The sequence below is a fragment of the Bactrocera neohumeralis genome, unplaced genomic scaffold, assembly GCF_024586455.1.
Source record: "Bactrocera neohumeralis isolate Rockhampton unplaced genomic scaffold, APGP_CSIRO_Bneo_wtdbg2-racon-allhic-juicebox.fasta_v2 cluster10, whole genome shotgun sequence".
Classification (NCBI taxonomy): Eukaryota; Metazoa; Arthropoda; class Insecta; order Diptera; family Tephritidae; genus Bactrocera; species Bactrocera neohumeralis.
Window position 1 is genome coordinate 27,667,169 of NW_026089623.1, and position 20,102 is coordinate 27,687,270.

A 20,102-nucleotide genomic window follows, 5' to 3' on the forward strand; every position below is an offset into this window, starting at 1 on the left:
ATGACATTACAATGAACAAACAAAAAAATGAAAAGTCTCTCAAGTCTTACCTCAGTGAGCATTGTGCGCGCGCAACAACGGAGTAAAATGAAAAGCATAAGGTCAGCCTGGTATATCTTATGGACTCTCTCTCCCACTAATGCTCACACCAACACCTCAACTCCATTTAACAGTATATAGAAAAGCATTATGTTATACTTAACATAGGATGTATGTATCTCCAATACTATGCAATACATTCACCATTCAGCGAATACGGTTGCTCTCTCGATAGTTGCAACAACTTTTAAGCAGCTGTGAGACATTAGATGGTGTCAAAAGTTAGTCTTAAAATGGTGCTCACCAAGTTCTGTGCTACCCAGGGATTTTGTTCTGAAGTGTACAAAGTTACTTAGGTTTTGTGGTGGTTTTTGGTGCGTGCAGATTTTTTTTGTATTGAAGAAGAGACAAAAATGTATATGCTTGAATAAATACATAAACATGTATATGCTTTAAATTGAAAAATACTAAAGTGCTAAAAATAAAGTGTGATTTCGAAAATTGTATTTTTAAAAGTGGAAGTGTTGTTAAAATACAGCACCTAATTTTCAAAGGCTTGGAATTAAACAATTTAGTGCTTTTTAGATGCAACAAAAAGTGATAACGCAACTGTATTGTGTAAATTATTTAAACTGTAAAGGCAAAAGTTATTAAAGCGTAAAGTAAAAGTCTGTAATAGCGTGAATGAAAATTATACAATAAGCTGGTATTAGTATAGTTTTATTAGGTCAATCACTAAAAGTTTTGCATCGCTGTTTACTTCATACATACATATGTACATATATCGTGCATATTCAACTCAATCACAATTGGCTGAATTTCATGTGTTTTTGTGTATTAAATAAACCAGCAGCCGCTTCTCGCAACACCTTATCGACTAAAGTTGTAAAAGCAAGTGACATTACACCAAGAATTCTTAACAGAGTGCAGCAAATCAATTTAGAGGGGGCAGTAACCAACGATACAAGCGGTAATAAATATGTTAATCACTCTATATGTTCATATTACATACGTAAGTATATATATATATAAGGTTAAACGCTAACTGCCGTCCCCAGATAAAAGCGCAGCGGCAAATTATTGTCAAACATTCTTCATGCCTATAGATTTTGTGTGGTACATATGTACCTAAATAAGAGCGGCGGCACCGGTAAGCTTTGGAAAATTCGATTTTGACAGCGCGTTAGGGAGTGAAGTTGGCCACAGAATATTAAGAAATTTCAATTCGTTTTGCATTTCATTTTTGTACTAATTTTATAATTTAAGGGAGAATTTGAGGTAAACTTGCTGCTTTATTTAGGGATGGCGTGTCAGTCTGTGTTGAAGCTAACCGCGCCGCTCAACGCTTTTTTTTTGTAGGTATGCCAATAACTCCTCTACTCAACTCGAATCACTATCAAATTTGTTGCAAAAACGTCAATTTCTCGATATTTATTGCATTTATTTGAAATAAGAATATATCAATTATTATGGAGCACGATCTATTTAACTGTCGTTCCAGTAGTCCGATTTCCAATGAATTGCGTGTTATTCAACCGATAGACAAAAATTATTAATACAGTGCTTATATAATAGAAGCATGTTATTGCTTTATGTCAAAATTTACTTTGTAAAAAACTTCTACAGTGAAAAAATATATGTATAGTATATATAGAAAATCGTAATATGGACCACCAACAGTAAATATATGAAGCTTCTTAAAATATATATCCCAGCTTAGATTTTCGCGGATTGTTGGTATTGTTGTTATAACCGTCATCTTATCCAAGTATAAACAAGTAAGGAAGATCTAAGTTCGGGTACAACCGAACATTTTACACTCTTACAACTTGCAGGAATCAAAACCAGGGAAATACTTAAAGATATAACATCTTTGAAAATCCTGATATTAGTTATATAGGAGCTAGGTCAAGTTTTCGCTCAAATTTATCTATTTTAGGCATACATACATATATAGTACACTGTCATGAATAATACATGTTCTCCTATTTTCATTGGAATAACTCACATATTGCCCGATATATGAGTTACAAAGTCACCCGGAAGTTCGAAAAACTTTGTATTAGTAGGTATATGGGGACTAAGGGAAGTATAGGTCCGATTCAACACCTTTTTGACATACAGACGTCCCTTTATAAGAGAAGGATAATCCCTTAATTTTAGTTGTACATATCATTTTCGATCAAAAGTCAACTATAGGTGCCGGGGTCTAAATATTGGGTACCTAGGGGCTGGAACAGTTTTATTAGACTTAAACAATTTTCGGTCATAAGGTGGAACATACTAAAGTCATTATTCGTGCAAAGTTTTATCCCGTTAATGAACGAAACTGAACGAATCAAGTGGATTTTAAAATTGTGCCATATGGGAAGTAGGCGTGGTTGTTGTCCTATTTCGTCCATTTACACAATGTGACATAAAAATGTAAGAAAAATGCTACGTACTAAAGTTTGTCGAAATCGGTCAGTCGGGTCCCGAGATATGGGATTTCACAAAAAAATGGGCGGTGGAACCCCCATCATCCAATTTTCACACTGGCTCCAATAAAGCTCTCTCATACCCTCTCGGTGGCAAAATTAAATGTCTCCGGCGTATTTAGTTATTGATTTAATGCGCTTTTAGTAGTTTTTAACACTACCGTTATATGGAGAGTGAGCGGGGTTATCCCCCGATTTCATCCATTTTCACACTGTCGATAAGAGTTCTTAAAATATTTGGTTATTGGACGGACGTACGGACAGACAGTCAATCGGATTTCAACCTTTCTCGTCATCCTGATCATTTATGTATATATACATAACCCTATATCTATCTCGTTTAGTTTTAGGTGATACGTACAACGGTTAGGTGAACAAAACTATAATACTTTGTAGTAACTGGTTGCAAGAGTATAAAAATACATCTCTTCTGCTTTTTGGATAAAGTAATTAACGTAAATTGTTTGAAAGTAACGTTACAAAGAATACGTAATAGAAGAAATATGATTAAGTCTTGTATCCGATTTGAGCAGGAGAAAACTAAAATAAATAGCGTCAGAAACCTCATCAGCTAAAAAATGTTCAAGGCATTATGTTGCAATTTCGAAACATTTTGTTTTTTCTACAACATCATATGTTAATGTGTACTAGGCAGAGTCAACGTAGTGCTGCAATCATTTCCACAACAGGTAACGGGATCACTTGGTGGGCTCTTGCACAGTAGAATTTTATATTTATGTACATATGTATGTACATATCCAGCCGCAGTCACTATCCACTCCTAGCTATGTAGTTAGAACGAGCAAACTGCTCTCTTTGATTTTTAATTTTTCCACATTACTTCTTTTCTCTTATTAAAGCTAACTATCAAGTTTGTTACCCTACTATCGCCTGTTCTGTTTTAGCAGAACTTTTTATGTCTGCAGTTTTGTTATTTTTTACCTTGTAGTGATTATTATTTTTTTAGTTTTAAGACTTTTTGTGCACATCCAACGAAACGTAACGAAGTAAATGAAATGTTAGCAATTAAATTCACACATACATTCACGACACCTTCAAAAATATTTATTTATCATACAAGTGGAGAAGTTTATGTGTAATTTCACATAGCTTTGTGAAGCCTTTATAGCTAGGGTATGTGAGTAAAACTTTGCATATTCATAGACTTTTGCCTGCTTTAAATTACCTGCTGTTATTTCTGGTAGGCGCAGATTTGTGCATCTGATGGTGTTTGTAGAAAAATTAGTATATTTACATGGTTGCACATACTTATGTTATGTATGTAAGTACATAACATTATGTGTGTATTTAGATAATTGGTATAAATAATTAAACAGTTTACTAAGAAAGAAAGGAAGTAAACGTGAAGCCATTGTTTTACTAGTATCTAATTATTCGAAAGTATTAAAGATATACTATGCATCCTTTTTTGTTGAGACGGAGTGAGAAGAGAGGTGCAGAGTACATGTGACAGCAAATCGTTTCAAATTTTGTTGATTTCTACACTTTCTTTATTCATTTTTTACACTTATGGCATCTTTCAAATATTTACTTCAACAAAACTGAAGCTTGTAAATACAAAACACAAAAGAGAATGAGAAAGGTGTGATTCAAGTTGGCGGTGATTATTAATCTCTCAATAAGATAATTTAAAACATTATTTGATATTCTTGGGCATATACTTATGATGATTTTATATTTCAACATATGGCAAATAGGAACAAATAAAAACTGACTTTAATAAGAACAACTCTTTTACAATTAATGAGTATCCCAAAACTTAAATAAGAGGTATTGTTGTGTGAAGCAGAGAAAATAAACAGAAAAGACGCATAAACATCTGCATTACTGGAATATCGTAAAACTGCTGATGATAAAAAGCGGTGAATACTTACTTCAAAAAGCAATAAGAAAAACGGTATACTATACAATACACATCAGTCGCATGTTATTCACCCAGTATCCATATTTTATACGTAAGTATGTATACGACTTTGCATTAGTTTTCTATCTTTTGACCGCATTGTCGATAGACCTTCGATCAATTGTGTCTGTATAACAAAAAAAAAATCTGCTCAAACAAGTTTTGCATACGAACAAAAACTTTTCTGTTTTGTTTTTATTTGTTAGTTAAGAAAACGTTAACTTCAGCGAAGCTATAGCACCCTTCAGAGGGGAATTTCTTATAGCATAAAAGAATAGAAATGATCTTTACCTTGATTTTGATCGATTATATATTGTCAAATAAAAAAAGTTGTGTCAGTTTCTAGCAGCTATATGCCATTATATATATGTACATTTTGAACAAATTTTTGGCTGATATACATAGCTTTGTCTTGGATAATAATTCATGCCAAATCTGAAAATATCTTGTCAAATAAAAAAATATTTCTTCTTGCCCACTTACAAAATCCCTCAGTTTGAATTCCATATGCACTTTAAAAGAGATAAATCAAGGATAAATAAAAATAGATGACAAACATTTCATTCCGAACCAATTGAGTCATTAGCAAAAAGATAATTTCTGCGTTTTTTGAAGTTTACCTCCAAAATCAAAATATTTTCCTTCGAAGCTCAAAATTAAGCTTATATCAAGCATTATTAGTTAGTTGTAGTATGTGAGGTATTTAAAAAGTACAAATTTGAACAACAATTATTATTTCTTCTTATTTCTATGGGGTACAAGAATTTTCTGTTAGGCTTATATGCCAGGCTATGGTAAAAGCCACCGAAGTTAGGTTTTCAAAAAAAAAGAAAAACGTCATCTTATTTTTGTAAAAATTTGAATATCCTGATGGAAGCCATTTCGAATAGAAAGTTCATAAGTCGTGATGAACATAAAATATTCGCCTAATTGCGGTTCCGTTGGTACCGTGTACAAAAGAAAAAAATTAAGCCCCATGAAAGCTGATATGTGTAAAATTCGAAAGAGTAAATTTGGATGAAATCTATGAACAATAAGAACATGATATTTATTATGAAGATTCAAAGTAATTTTCATTAAAATTATAAAAATAAATATACAAATAAATGTATGCATACGTATTTTTGCTCAAAGTTTTATACGATAAGTATGCAAGTATGCATATCAGGAGAAAGGACGCTTCATCATTTTTAACAATATTTCATATAAGCTTGACTTTTTGTAATTGGCATATTATAATTAATAATGGAATTTGTAATAAATTTAATTTCGGACGCAGATATTTCGATTTACTAAATTTCTCGAAAAAAGTCGGTGTGGTTCTATACCTAGATTAGTGTTGAATAGTGCTATATACAAGTATATTAGTATTAAAGCCTTTAGTAATAAAAATTTAAACGCATGAATGAAATATTTTATCAATAATTAATCATCATATTTCTCTTTATCTCGCTCTGATTAGGCCTATTTTAAAACCATGTACATATAAACAAGATACAAGTTTGCATATCCTACCCCATATTGCAACCAACATTGCAGTTTTTTAGCAAACTATAGTATATGTGTTCAAACGCGGCTTGTACAAAGTGGACATCTCCATTAACATATTGACCGGACAACTCTAGTAACTGGACAGAAAGGCTTGTTCGTCAGTGTCTGTTTATGGGAGATTTCACTGAATATATTTCTAAGCATACGCATATATTCACAATCTCCCAAAAAATATATAATACAGTTAAACTTCCATAACTCAAACTTCAATAACTTGAAGTTCTCCATAACTTGAACTCTTGAATTAGCAATAGAAGTCGAATTGCATACAAAATGCCAAATCTTAAAGGCCATTTTCTCAATATTGTGGTAAATTTAACCATGATTCCTTCTTTCTGTAAAAACATTTTTTAACTAGAATTGACAGATACTGTTAATCTAACTAAGAAAACAGCCTTAAATTCATTATTTTTTTCATTGACATTTATTAGTATGAACATATTCAAAATTAAACCTCTAGTGTCCTCTAGTCCCCTTTATTAGTAAGTGAAGTTTTCACTGTATTTTATAGTTTTTTATGTGAATAATAATATAAAATGTATACCACAGCAACGCGTGGCCGGATCCACTTGTATATATATATATATATGTATATATATATATATATATATGTATATTAGGGTGTTTTTTTTTTAACTATTAGTTTTATTCAATCTCGTCACGAAATTTCCTTGGAAATACCCCAAAAAAAAATTCCCTGAAAATTTTAGCCCTTAATATTAACATTAAGAACTGGACCAAGGCATGTAAAAATTTCCATTGAAAATACACTACAATCGTGATTTTTTATCTTTAAATTCCTACAGTTCAGAGGTATTTTATGGCATCGCTTTGACTTTAGACGCATATTTCTCAGAATTGTTCACTCTACAAAAGTGCCCAGAGCAACAAAGTCGTAACTTACACCGGCGAGGTAGTACGGGGCTCTAAACCTCACTTTTACACGAAATTCGCATTTTTTAAATTCCTACAGTTCAGAGGTATTTTATGGCATCGCTTTGACTTTAGACGCATATTTCTCAGAATTGTTCACTCTACAAAAGTGTCCAGTGAACAAAGTCGTAACTCACACCGGCGAGGTAGTACGGGGCTCTAAACCTCACTTTTACACGAAATTCGCATTTTTTGTATATAACTCGTAAATGACAAGAGCTATAGAAAAAATGTACATGACAAACTTGTAGCAAAGTTTTTCATTTAAATGGATTGAAATCAGAAAAACTTTCTTTAAATTGCCGTACGATGAAATATGACGCTGACTGTATATGCATGTACATTTATTAAGTAGCATCCATTTGAAGTGATGCACATGTGCTCAACCTTCTTTTAATCAAAAAACATTTTTTAAGGCACTTTCCGGGACAGCCTTCAGCGAAGGTATTTTATGGAGAATAAGAAAAAGTCACTTTAGGGGCTATGTCTGAATACGGTGCTTGTTCAATGATATTTATCAACGAATATTGAAGAAAACAATGAGCATAACCTTCTCTTTCGATCGGCTTTGGCGTAGTTTTTCGGCTTTAGCGCGCAAGTGTGTCATATTCGACATGGGGCTGTCTCGTCACCAGTAATTATGCGTTCCATGAAGGTGGGATTCGAATTGACTCGATCCAGCATGTCTGCAGCTAACTGCTCTCGATACCATTTTTGAAGAAAATTCAGCTCTATCGGAGCAATCCAATTTATGGGCATTCTCTCTCAAGCTTATATGGCTACTTTCGGCAACAATTTCCTACACTTTTGCAACGTCATCATCGGTCACACTCGTCGAAGGCCGTCCAGAACGAGGCATGTCTTCGACGGTCTCCCGACCCCTCTTGAATGTTCTGTACCACTCGTAATGCGCGTTTTTGATAGAACAGATTCACCAAAAGCCTTTTGCAACATTTTCAATGTGTCGGCACACGAAAACTCGTTCGCACAAATACTACGTTGATCAATATTTTCGGTCATTGTAAATTTCGACAAACACTGCTGAGGTCGACTGACATAAATAGCTGCTGTAAACACACTTGTTGACAGATCGCGCTAATTTTGGCATCATCAGTTGTACCAACCTAGGAAACAAAATTTACTTGTCTTCCATATAAGCGGGAGATGTAAATGAAGAATTGCCCATACTTTCTTGACAATTTGTATGTATAGGATAATCCTTCCTCACTTCTCTAGCCTGAAATCAAGAAATCATATTAAATATAAGCTCACTTGCATAAATTATAGTTTACTTGTTTGATAAGAAGTTGGTAGTTTACTTCTGAGTGTGTTTTGTTATCATAAAGATTTTTGCAAAGTGGAGCTTATGAAAATTTGTCCAGCAATAAGTAGCGATGTATATAACAATTACCTATTATATGTAAATATGAACGAAATTTCAAAAGAGATAAATGGTACAGTAAAATATATTCAAGCAATGATATAATTATCTGTTAATGGTTGAAGTCCCACTTTATTAATTTTCGTCTTTCAGCAAAAATAGCAATTTTCATAAAACGCATTGCTTATTTGAAATAATGACTAGTTGCGAATGATAGCTGGTTTTATAATTATTCCTTGAGTCAATTTTTTCCACACAGCCCAAACTTTTCTTATTTCCAATAACAATTGTTCAAAATCTATTTTATCATTTCGGTTAAGTTTCACTCCATCATGTTTAGTGGTGATATCCAAATTGCCCTATTTATTCCTAATAATAACAAGTAAGGAAGGACTAAGTTCTATCGTTTTGCTAAGATATCTTACATACAAGTATTTGGACTGTATACAGTTCACCGGAAGTTGGAACAATTTTAATAAGGGTGATGGGGGGACTATTGACTCGGTTTTATCTATTTACGCATTATTAGATATTATTAAGGAAGGGCTAAATTCGGGCGCAACCGAACATTTTATACTCTTGCAACTAGCAAGAATTAAAAGCAGGGAAATACTTTAAAGTGTAAAACCAATCATATAGAGCAGTGTTTCCCAAAGTGGGCGATAACGCCCCCTTGTGGGCGCTGCAGGTATCAAAGGGGCGGTAAGAGACCAGAAATAAAATAGGGGCGTTGTGTAGAGGCCTGGGAGGTTATTTGTAATTTTATTTAGCTAGGAGGCCTCTTAGACAACGACAACATGAGCTCTCGACTCTCAACAACAACTTGTGAACATCAACTAATATGAATTAAAAGATTGCTCAAACTCGGTTATATATTTCTCTCCACGTAGTTCATATATCTGTCCTATTTTATTGAATATAGAAAAAATGAAAATCATGTCAATCGGTCGCTCCGTTTCATAACGGTGCATCTCGACAGGATAGAATTTATAGAATACTAACTGTCAAATGTATTGCTATGGCCATTGCCAAATCTGTATGTGGGCATTTGCTATCATAATATAATCATTTGCGCAAAGGTGTAGGGTAGGTAGGTTCGAGCTGATGTAGCGAATGCTTTGAGCTCTTGAATAATTTATTTTATCACTTGCGAAATGACGTCGGGTAGCTAGCTGATGTAACGCACGTTTTGAGCTTTTGAACTCCTTAAATCTTTTATGTGGAAAATAAAAAAAGGATCTTTATCCTTTCTTACAAATGTATTTCTGGGAAAAATAGGAATTCATATTTTTGGACTACTATATAAAAATTGTGCTTAAGCATTCCTATATAAACAATGTAATATTTATTTTATATTCATTTGTGGTTTTGCGCGCAATAGATGAGCATTACTTACGCCTCCTTTACACTACTCGCGAAGTTAAACGTATTTCTCAAAGCAAAACAATGTCGGAAGTAAAAAAGAAGAAACGGCAATACTGTGCGAAATACATTAAATTCGGATTCATTGAAAATCCCACAAACCCATCTTCGCCTTTGTGTCTTCTATGTCTAAAAACATTTTCGAATGAAGCAATGAAGCCTTCGGGACTGCAAGATCATTTGAATAAAATGCATCCAGATAAGAGAGACAAGAATGTAGCATATTTTCAAGACCAAGAGAGAAGCATAATACTCAGCCAAGTGTAGCAAAACTATTTTCGCCGGCTGCGAAGCCAGATGACGACGGACTGCGAGCTTCGTACAATATCTCTTTGTTAATTGCTCAAAACGGCAAACCACATAACATCGGAGAAGAGTTAATATTGCCAGCAATAAATGAAGTAATAACTACCGTGCTTCATAAACCGGCCGCAGATATTATCCGAAAAATTCCTTTGAGTAATAATTCTGTGCAAAGACGAATTGATGAAATGGCTGAAAACATTGAAGAATCATTGTACGATCACCTGAGGTCAAGTCAATTTTCAATTCAGCTGGATGAGTCCACTTTACCAACTAATGAAGCATTGTTGTTGTCTAACGTGAGTTTTATTAAAGATGAGAAAATATGTGAAGAACTATTATTTGATAGAAATTTAGAGACCGATGCAAAAGGTGAAACCATATTCAATATATTGGAAAAGTTGTCCGATGAGAAAGAAATTCCTTTGAAAAATATTATTTCAGTTGCTAATTTGCTATTGCTTATTTCAGTCACGGATGGCGTTCCGGGTATGACAGGGTGCCATAAAGGCTTCATAGCGTACTTAAAAAATAAAATTCCAGATGTCCTTGGTGTACATTGCGTTATTCATAGACAACATTTAGTTGCCAGAAACTTAAGTGAAAAACTATTTCAATCACTGCAATATGTCATCAAAGCAGTCAATAAAATCCGCAACAGCTCTTTGAATGATAGATTATTTCATCAGCTTTGTGTTACTAATGACGAGATTTCAATTTCAATCTTTTGTTGTTTCAACCTGTTTGACTCTGTTATAAGTTCGTTGGCTATCAAGACAAGCTCATAACGTCAAAGAATGATTGTACATTGCAGACCTGTATAAATTGTTCAACGACATTCTACAACCTGTTTGACTCTGTTATAGAGTTCTTGGAAACTAAAGATACATTTAAAGTTTCAAGACAAGTTTGCCTTCTGCCAACATTTGGAAAACCTCCACATTGACTTCACCGAACGATACCAGGACATTTTGATGGAAATACCAGACTGGGTGTTGGATCCGTTTTCAAATGTCAACACAGCAATGTTGCTGGAAGAAGAACTGTATAGAATTGACAACAAACGAGGAAATAAAAATCAAGTTCAAAAATGGTTACCAAGAAATTTGGCTACAAAAACCGATCTCCAATTGTACGTGTGTCAACGAATCATCATATTTGTGTGAACGTGGATTTAGTGCTGTGACAACACTGCTTACTAAAAAGAGAAATCGTTTGCTTGTTACCGAACGTGGCGACTTGCAACTGTTCTTGAGTAAATTGGAACCTGATATTAACAAACTTATTAAACAGCATCAGATTCATCCTTCACATTAGTTTTTCTATATGGATCGATTATTTTAGTTTTATTTTTAATAAAATATTCTCTGTTTTAATACTATAAAGTTGTGTTTCAATAATCATTCTTATTGGCAGGTGGAGCCCGTAAGAGTTAACTTGAGACCTAAGCGCCGTTGTATGTTACCTACTGCGCTTAGGTTTCAAGTTGCTGGTTATAGTAAAAGTTTCGTTTAGAATTCTCCGTTAATATACATACATATATAGGTCACAATAATGAATTTGAAGTTATTGTGGTTTTTAAATAGGTGAAAAAATGGGGGCGCTAAAAAATATTTATTCTCAAAGTGGGCGGTAGACAAAATAAGTTTGGGAACCACTGATATAGAGCAAAGTCAGCCGGATGTTCGAAAATCCTGATACATATTGGTTATTTAGGGGCTTGACCAAATATTCGCTCAAATTTATCTATTTTAGGAAAAAAGATACAATCTTATGAATAAAACACACCCTCTTATTTTCATTGGGATAACTCATATATTGGGCGATATATGCAGTACAAAGTCGCACGGAAGTTCGCAATTCTTTATATTAAGTATTTTTTGTCATAAAGTGGCATACACTAAAAGCATTTGTCGTGCAGAGTTTAATCCCGTTATACTAATTGCTTCTTGATTTATGTACTGGAAACTGAACGAATCAAACGGAATTTAAAATTGTGCTATATGGGCAGCGTTTATTGTCTAATTTTCACAGAGTGACATAGGAATATGAAAAGAATGCCACGTTCCAAATTTGAAATCGGTTAGTGAGGTCCTTAGATAAGGGATTTCACCAAAAAGTGGGCGGCGCCACTCCCATCGTCCAATTTTTACCCTGGCCCCTAAAACCCAGTTTTATGTCTTAATTAAGTGTTTAGTTATGGCACTTTATAGGTTTTCGGTTAATAGCAATTTGTGGGCGTGGCCGTGATCTGATTACGCTCATCTAGGAATTCGAAATTTTTTTTGTACTAAGGAACCTGTATACGAAATTTCATCAAGATATCTTCATTTTTATTCAAGTTACAGCTTGAACGGACGGACGGAAAGATAGACAGTCAACCGGATTTCAACTTTTCTCGTCATCCTGATCATTTATATGTATATACATATGTATATCAATCTCGTTTAGTTTTAGGTGTTACTTACAATCGATAGGTGAACAAAACTATAATGCTCTGTAGCAACTGGTTGCAAGAGTATAAAAGTTAAAAAAAGTGGGCGTCGCCCGGCCTCTAATAGGTCGAATGAACATATCTTATAAGCCACTAAAGCTATAATAACCACATTCATACAGGATAAATCTTTAATCACAATTTTGCACTAATAATTGAAATTGAGACAAAATCCTTTACTGAAAAGAATAATTCTGTGCATCCAAAATGGGTCCAATTGGGTCAATACTTCTTCGAGCCCCATATACCTAATATGAAGTTTTTCGAACTTTCGGGAAATTTTATTCCGTATACATCGGCCATCTTGTGCGCTGGGTTTGGGACCCGCCACGTAAAAAGCCCCCCCAATGAAATCTAAACGACAGCCTCGGATGAGAGACCCCTCTTTTGATGACGACCATGGCAAACGAAATAAGGACTACGATTTGAGAACATGCACCTGGAATGTCCGGACCCTTAATTGGGAAGGTGCCGCTGCCCAGCTGGTTGATGTCCTCGCGAAAATAAAGGCTGACATCACCGCCGTCCAAGAAATGCGATGGACGGGACAAGGACAGAGACGAGTAGGTCCTTGTGACATTTACTACAGTGGCCATATAAAGGAGCGCAAGTTTGGTGTTGGAGTCGTGGTAGGAGAGAGACTCCGTCGCCGAGTACTATCATTCACTCCGGTGAATGAACGTCTAGCCACAATCCGCATCAAAGCGAGGTTCTTCAACATATCGCTAATTTGCGCCCACGCCCCGACGGAAGAGAAGGACGATGTGACCAAAGATGCCTTCTATGAGCGCTTGGAACGCGCTTATGAGAGCTGCCCCCGCCACGATGTCAAAATCGTGCTTGGCGACTTTAACGCCAGGGTGGGCAAAGAAGGTATCTTTGGCACTACGGTCGGTAAATTCAGCCTCCACGACGAAACATCCCCAATATGGGAAATATGGTAATCTGTAGTACTAGATTCCAGCATAAGAAGATTCATCAAGCTACCTGGCAGTCTCCGGATCGAAAAACTACCAACCAGATCGATCATGTTGTGATAGACGGAAGACACGTTTTCAGTGATTCAGATGTGCGTGTGCTCCGAGGTCCTAACATCGACTCGGACCACTATCTTGTTGCAGCCAAGATTCGCACCCGCCTCTGTGCAGCAAAAAACGCACGCCAACAAACACAAGGAAGGTTTGACGTCGGGAAGCTGCAATCACAACAGACAGCCGAACGATTTTCTACTCGGCTTGCACTCCTGCTCTCTGAGAGCACTCGTCAACATCTCGGTATAAGGAAACTGTGGGACGGCATTTCAAATTCCATACGTACAGCTGCAACCGAAACCATTTGTTTTCGGAAAGTGCAAAAGAACAGCTGGTACGACGAGGAGTGCCGTGTCGCAGCGGAGAGAAAACAAGCTGCCTACCTCGCAACGTTACGATCGACCACAACACGTGCGGGATGGGATAGATACCGAGAGTTGAAAAGGGAAGCGAGACGCATTTATAGGCAGAAAAAGAAAGAGGCTGAAATGCGTGAGTACGAAGAGCTTGATAAGCTGGCCGACAGGGGTAATGCTCGAAAATTCTACGAAAAAATGCGGCGGCTTACAGAAGGTTTCAAGACCGGAGCATACTCTTGTAGAACCCCAAAGGTGATCTAGTGACCGATGCCCAGAGCAAACTTAAATTATGGAGGGAACACTTCTCCAGCCTGCTGAATGGCAGTGAACGCACAACGCCAGGAGAAGGAGAACCCGATTCCCAATCGATGACGATGGAGCAGACGTTCCATTGCCCGACCAGGAAGAAGTTCGAATAGCAATCGCCCGCCTGAAGAACAACAAAGCGGCAGGGGCCGACGGATTGCCGGCCGAGCTATTCAAACACGGCGGTGAAGAACTGATAAGGAGCATGCATCAGCTTCTTTGTAAAATATGGTCGGACGAAAGCATGCCCAACAATTGGAATTTAAGTGTGCTATGCCCAATACATAAAAAAGGAGACCCCATAATCTGCTCCAACTACCGTGGGATTAGCCTCCTAAACATCGCATGTAATGTTCTATCGAGCGTATTGTGTGAAAGATTAAAGCCCACCGTCAACAAACTGATTGGACCTTATCAGTGTGACTTCAGACCTGGAAAATCAGCAACCGACCAGATATTCACCATGCGCCAAACCTTGGAAAAGACCCGTGAAGGAAGAATCGACCCACACACCTCTTCGTCGTTTTCAAAGCTTTTCGACAGCACGAAAAGGAGCTGCCTTTATGCCGCAATGTCTGAATTTGGTATCCCCGCAAAACTAATACGGCTGTGTAAACTGACGTTGAGTAACACCAAAAGCTCCGTCAGGATCGGGAAGGACCTCTCCAAGCCGTTCGATATAAAACGAGGTTTCAGACAAGGCAACTCCCTATCGTGCGACTTCTTCAACCTGCTTCTGGAGAAAATAGTTCGAGCTGCAGAACTAAATAGAGAAGGTACCATCTTCTATAAGAGTGTACAGCTGCTGGCGTATGCCGATGATATTGATATCATCGGCCTCAACACCCGCGCCGTTAGTTCTGCTTTCTCCAAGCTGGACAAGGAAGCACAGAAAATGGGTCTGGCAGTGTACGAGGGCAAAACGAAATATAAAGGAAACAAACAGTCGTCGCACTCGCGACTTGGCTCTCACGTCACTGTTGACAGTCATAACTTTGAAGTTGTAGATAATTTCGTCTATTTAGGAGCCAGCATTAACACCACCAACAATGTCAGCCTGGAAATCCAACGCAGGATTGCTCTTGCCAACAGGTGCTACTTCGGACTCAGTAGGCAATTGAAAAGTAAAGTCCTCTCTCGACGAACAAAAGCCAAACTCTATAAGTCACTCATAATTCCCGTCCTGCTATATGGTGCAGAGGCTTGGGCGATGACAACAACCGATGAGTCGACGCTACGAGTTTTCGAGAGAAAGGTTCTGCGAAAGATTTATGGTCCTTTGCGCATTGGCCACGGCGAAGATCGCATTCGATGGAACGATGAGCTGTACGAGATATACGACGACATTGACATAGTTCAGCGAATTAAAAGACAGCGGCTACGCTGGCTAGGTCATGTTGTCCGGATGGATGAAAACACTCCAGCTCTGAAAGCATTCGACGCAGTACCCGCCGGGGGAAGCAGAGGAAGAGGAAAACCTCCACTCCGTTGGAAGGACCAAGTGGAGAAGGACCTGGTTCGCTTGGAATATCCAATTGGCGCCACGTAGCGAAAAGAAGTAACGACTGGCGCGCTGTTGTTAACTCGGCTATAATCGCGTAAGCGGTGTCTACGCCAATTAAGAAGAAGATACATCGGCCAAAATATGAGTATTTCAATGAAAATGAGAGAGCGTGTTTTACTCATAACAGTGTATCTTTGTGCCGGATAGATAAAATTTCCAGAATTTTCGAACATCCAGCTCACTTTACTCCATATAATCGGTTATTGTATGTGAGGTACCTTAATGAAACCCAGGGAAAATTTGGTTAATATGTGGTATGATAAGAGTTAATAAATAAAATCTGCTCGACACTACCCCAACCTTCATATATTACATATAATGATATTCGTTTTTCTCACAAATATTTTTCCGCATTTTTCGGTCAGTGTATGAGTTATAAAGAGTATATGTATACATAAAATTGCTTAGATTCCGATCCTTTGGTTGACGTTTTACATCTTAAGGTATTTCCTTGGCTTTGATTCTTGCAAATACTTAGCCCTTTCTTACTTGTTTTGCTTTTTTTTATACTCTTTTATTAGCTTCACTGGTATGTTTGCTTGTTTGTAACTTTCTTCAGTGGTACTGAAACTTAAGTACCACACAAGTATAAGCAGCTCGCCAAAAAGATGAGCTTAAAAGTATGCAGCGTTTAATTAAAGCTTCAACTATTGTTCTTCCCATTTGAATAGATTATGTGTACAGTAGCGTAGCTACGTAGGGGCTAAGCAGGGCTGTGCCCCGGTGCCCTCAAGCTCAGGGGGTACTCGAATCCTTACCAAAAATCTCGATCGGACTGAACTTTTGGAAGTTTCTCACATTTTCAAAACAAATATGATAGGTTGCAACTCCACTTTAATCATGACAACTCAATTGAGATAAATTCAAAAGTAGGGAATTCCCCTAAATTCTTTCTGTAGGTTTGCAGTGTTGTCAATTTGACGAATAGTGATATGTGCGTTTTATTATTCGGCGATGTGCCTTTTATTGTGAATTCAAGTTAAAATTTTTTTCGAGAACTGTTAAAAAATTAATACTTTTTATTACTGGTAATATAGTGAATCAATTTTAGTTGATTTTACCACTCATATTGATATCCGTTAAGTCAAGTCTATAGATTTCGGCTACAGCTCATTCGAAGTCATACTCAAGTCACCTGCAGTAGGTACATTAGTTAGGTCTGCAATAAAACTTATTATTTTGATATCAAAACATTATCAGAAATAGTTCTAATAGAGATGTGCGTAGTGAAGCTGAGAGTATTAAAACAAAAATGCTAAATTTCGAATTCGTGTTACTTTGCGAATTCATGCACAGTGCATTGAACATCAATTATGCACCCAAAATTTACAAAAATTTATCGCTAAAAGCAATTAAAAACAAAACCGCATCAAGCCTGGATTAAACGAAGTCATTGATACTTTTGCGAAAACTAAAGATAGAAGCTAGGAAGAAATTGTAAATATAATTTTTATTTACATAATGAACCCTTGAATGTTCTCTATATCGTAATTTAATTAGCTTACCATTTTTAAAATATTTCTATATTTCATACTTTTATTTAATAAAACCTTATCAGTTTAACCCATTTTTTAATTTGCCCCAGGGCCCTTGGTTACCTAGCTACGTCACTGTATGTGTATACTCAAATACATATTCTTAAAGAAAGGGGAATTTTAAATGCAAAGGCGTACACAACAAAAATTTGTGGTAATATAAATATAAAATAACAGCACACCAAAAGAAAAAATTTCAAATAATGCAAAAAAATGACTTTTAGGTAACAAAATTTAGTTTTGCAATTGCAATGCTTACTTTTAAGCCCATCTTTTTGATGAGCCTTCCTACAATGTCGTTCAAATGTTACCCGTAAGAAGGAGACTGGAAACTGAATAATGCAAAAGAGACCTTTTTTTAAAGCACAACACCAACTAATTGATGATCAGGAGGTCTTCCTAATTTATTGAAAATATTCGTTGGAGCAAAAGTGATGTTAAGGTTGAAAATTGACGTTTCAAAAGATTTAGTAAAAGGTAATATGGGCTTCGTTACAGAAATTACCCGGCAAAATTTTGACAGGGACCAAGTATGTATATGCGGAAGATATCCCGTCAGTCCGTATTAATTTCGGCTCAGATGGTGAACACGTAATTGAGCCAATATTGATACAATTTCCAGCAAAATACAGCTAAGGAATTGCTGAAAGACGAATGTTGCCAATAATACTGAGTTGGGCGTCGACCATTCATAATATGCAAGGTTGTACAGTTAATCATTCAGTAATTTATCTGGGATGCCGACTGTTTGCTCCAGGACAAACTTACTTGCAAACTTAGTCGTTGTAAATCTTTGGGTGGTATTCGAATTGAAAAACCTGCTCAAAAAATAAGTAAGAACTCAAAAATTCAGAAGTACGAATTCAAAAAGTCGTCAATACAACTTCTTCTTCTCTACGGCTTACGCGGTTATAGCCGAGTTAACAACAACGCGCCAGTCGTTTCTTCTTTTGCGCAATGTGGCTCCAATTGGAGATTCCCAGTGAGGCCAGGGCCTTCTCCACCTGGTCCTTCCAACGGAGTGGAGGTCTTCCTCTTCCTCTGCTTCTCTAGCGGGTAATGGGTCGAATCCTTTCAGAGCTGAAGTGTTTTCGTCCATTCGAACGACATGACATAGCCATCGTAGCCGCTGTCTTTTAATTTGCTGAGCTATGTCAATTTCGTCGTATATCCCATACTGCTCATCGTTCCATCGAATGCGATATTCGCCATAGCCAACGCGCAAAGGATCATAAATTTTCCGCAGAAACTTTCTCTCTAAAACTCGTAACTTCGACGCATCAGATGTCGTTATCGTCCATGCCTCTGCACACAACATATAGCAGGACGGGAATAATGAGTTACTTATAGAGTTTTGTTTTTGTTCGTCAAGATACTCTGCGTTGGATTTCGAGGCTGACGTTTTTGTTGAAATAAATGATGTTTTCAAGATAGACGAAATTATCTACGACTTCGAAGTTATGACTGTCAACAGTGGCGTGGGAGCCTAGTCGCGAGTGCGAAGACCCTCGTTCACTACCAGACCTATTTGCTTCGCTGCCTTATCCATTCTGGAGAAAGCAGAACTAACGACGTGGGTGTTAAGGCCAATGATATCAATATCATCGGCGTACCCAGCACTTATATAGAAGATGGTACCTTCTCTGTTCAGTTCTGCAGCTCGAATTACATCTTCCAAGAGTAGAAGAAGTCACACGAAAGAGAGTTGCCTTGTCTGAAACCTCGTTTGGTATTGAACGGCTCGGAGAGGTCCTTCCAGATCCTGACGGAGCTTTTGGTGTTGCTCAACGTCAATTTACACAGCCGTATTAGTTTGCGGGGATACCAGACACCGCGGCATAAAGGTAGCTCCTTTTCGTGGTGTCAAAAGCATCTTTGAAATCGACGAATAGGCATTGCGTGTCGATTCCCTTTTTGCGGGTCTTTTGCAAGATTTGACGTATGGTGAATATCTGGTCCGTTGTTGATTTTCCAAGTCTAAAGCCACACTGATAAAGTCCAATCAGTTTGTTGGCAGTGGACTTTAATCTTTCACACAATACGCTCAATAGAACCTTATATGCGATGTTTAGGAGGCTTACGCATTTCGGGATCTCACTTTCTTGCCTGAAAATGCGTCTCGCTTCCCTCTTCAGCTCTGGTCGATTGTAACGTTGCGAGGTAAGCAGTCTGTTCTTGCTCCCTTGCGCCACGGTACCCTCCGTCATACATTTTGTTTTTTTGCCTATTCCGAAAACCAATGGTTTCGTTTGCACTTGAAATGCCATCACAGTTCTTTTTTACCGAGTTGCTGATGAGTGCTCTCAGAGAGCAGGACTGCAAGTCGAGTAGAAAACTGTTCGGCTGCAACAAGATAGTGGTCTGAGTCGATGTTATGACCTCGGAGCGTACGTACGACTAAAACACTAGAGACGTGTCTTCCGTCTATCACAACAAGATCGACTTGGTTGGTGGCTTTTCGATCCGGAGACAGCTAGGTAGCATGATGAATTTTCTTATGGAATCTGGTACTACAAATAACCATATTTCGGGCCTCTGCGAAGTCGATCAGCCTTAACCCATTTGGGGATGTTACCTCATGAAGGCCGTCAATAGAACTTAGTTGCAATTGTTGCAAAAATTCGTGTGTTATTGTAAGAAAAGCGTGGGATGCTTTGTGACATATTTTACATATATCGAGCATCCCACGCTATTTTCACAATTTATTCTTTCTATTTACTTTTATATTGCGAAGTTGCCTTTAATACTTTTCTGATTACTTTATACTTACACTATATTTAGAT

General features: G+C 37.0%; 1 protein-coding gene across 4 annotated transcripts in view; it reads left to right on the forward strand.

Annotated features, from left to right (window-relative positions):
* Nucleotides 1–318: 318 nt before the first annotated feature.
* Nucleotides 319–20,102, forward strand: part of LOC126765381 (protein phosphatase 1 regulatory subunit 14B) — a 47,950-nt gene continuing 28,166 nt past the window's right edge. Inside the window, exons 1-2 of one of the 4 annotated variants that reach the window (XM_050483112.1) lie at nt 319–707; nt 4,235–4,492. The gene's annotated coding sequence lies outside the window, so the exon portion shown is untranslated. Of the gene's footprint in view, nt 1,010–4,234; nt 4,493–20,102 lie in introns of all 4 variants that reach the window. The other 3 variants (XM_050483110.1, XM_050483109.1, XM_050483113.1) reach the window with 3 other exon arrangements.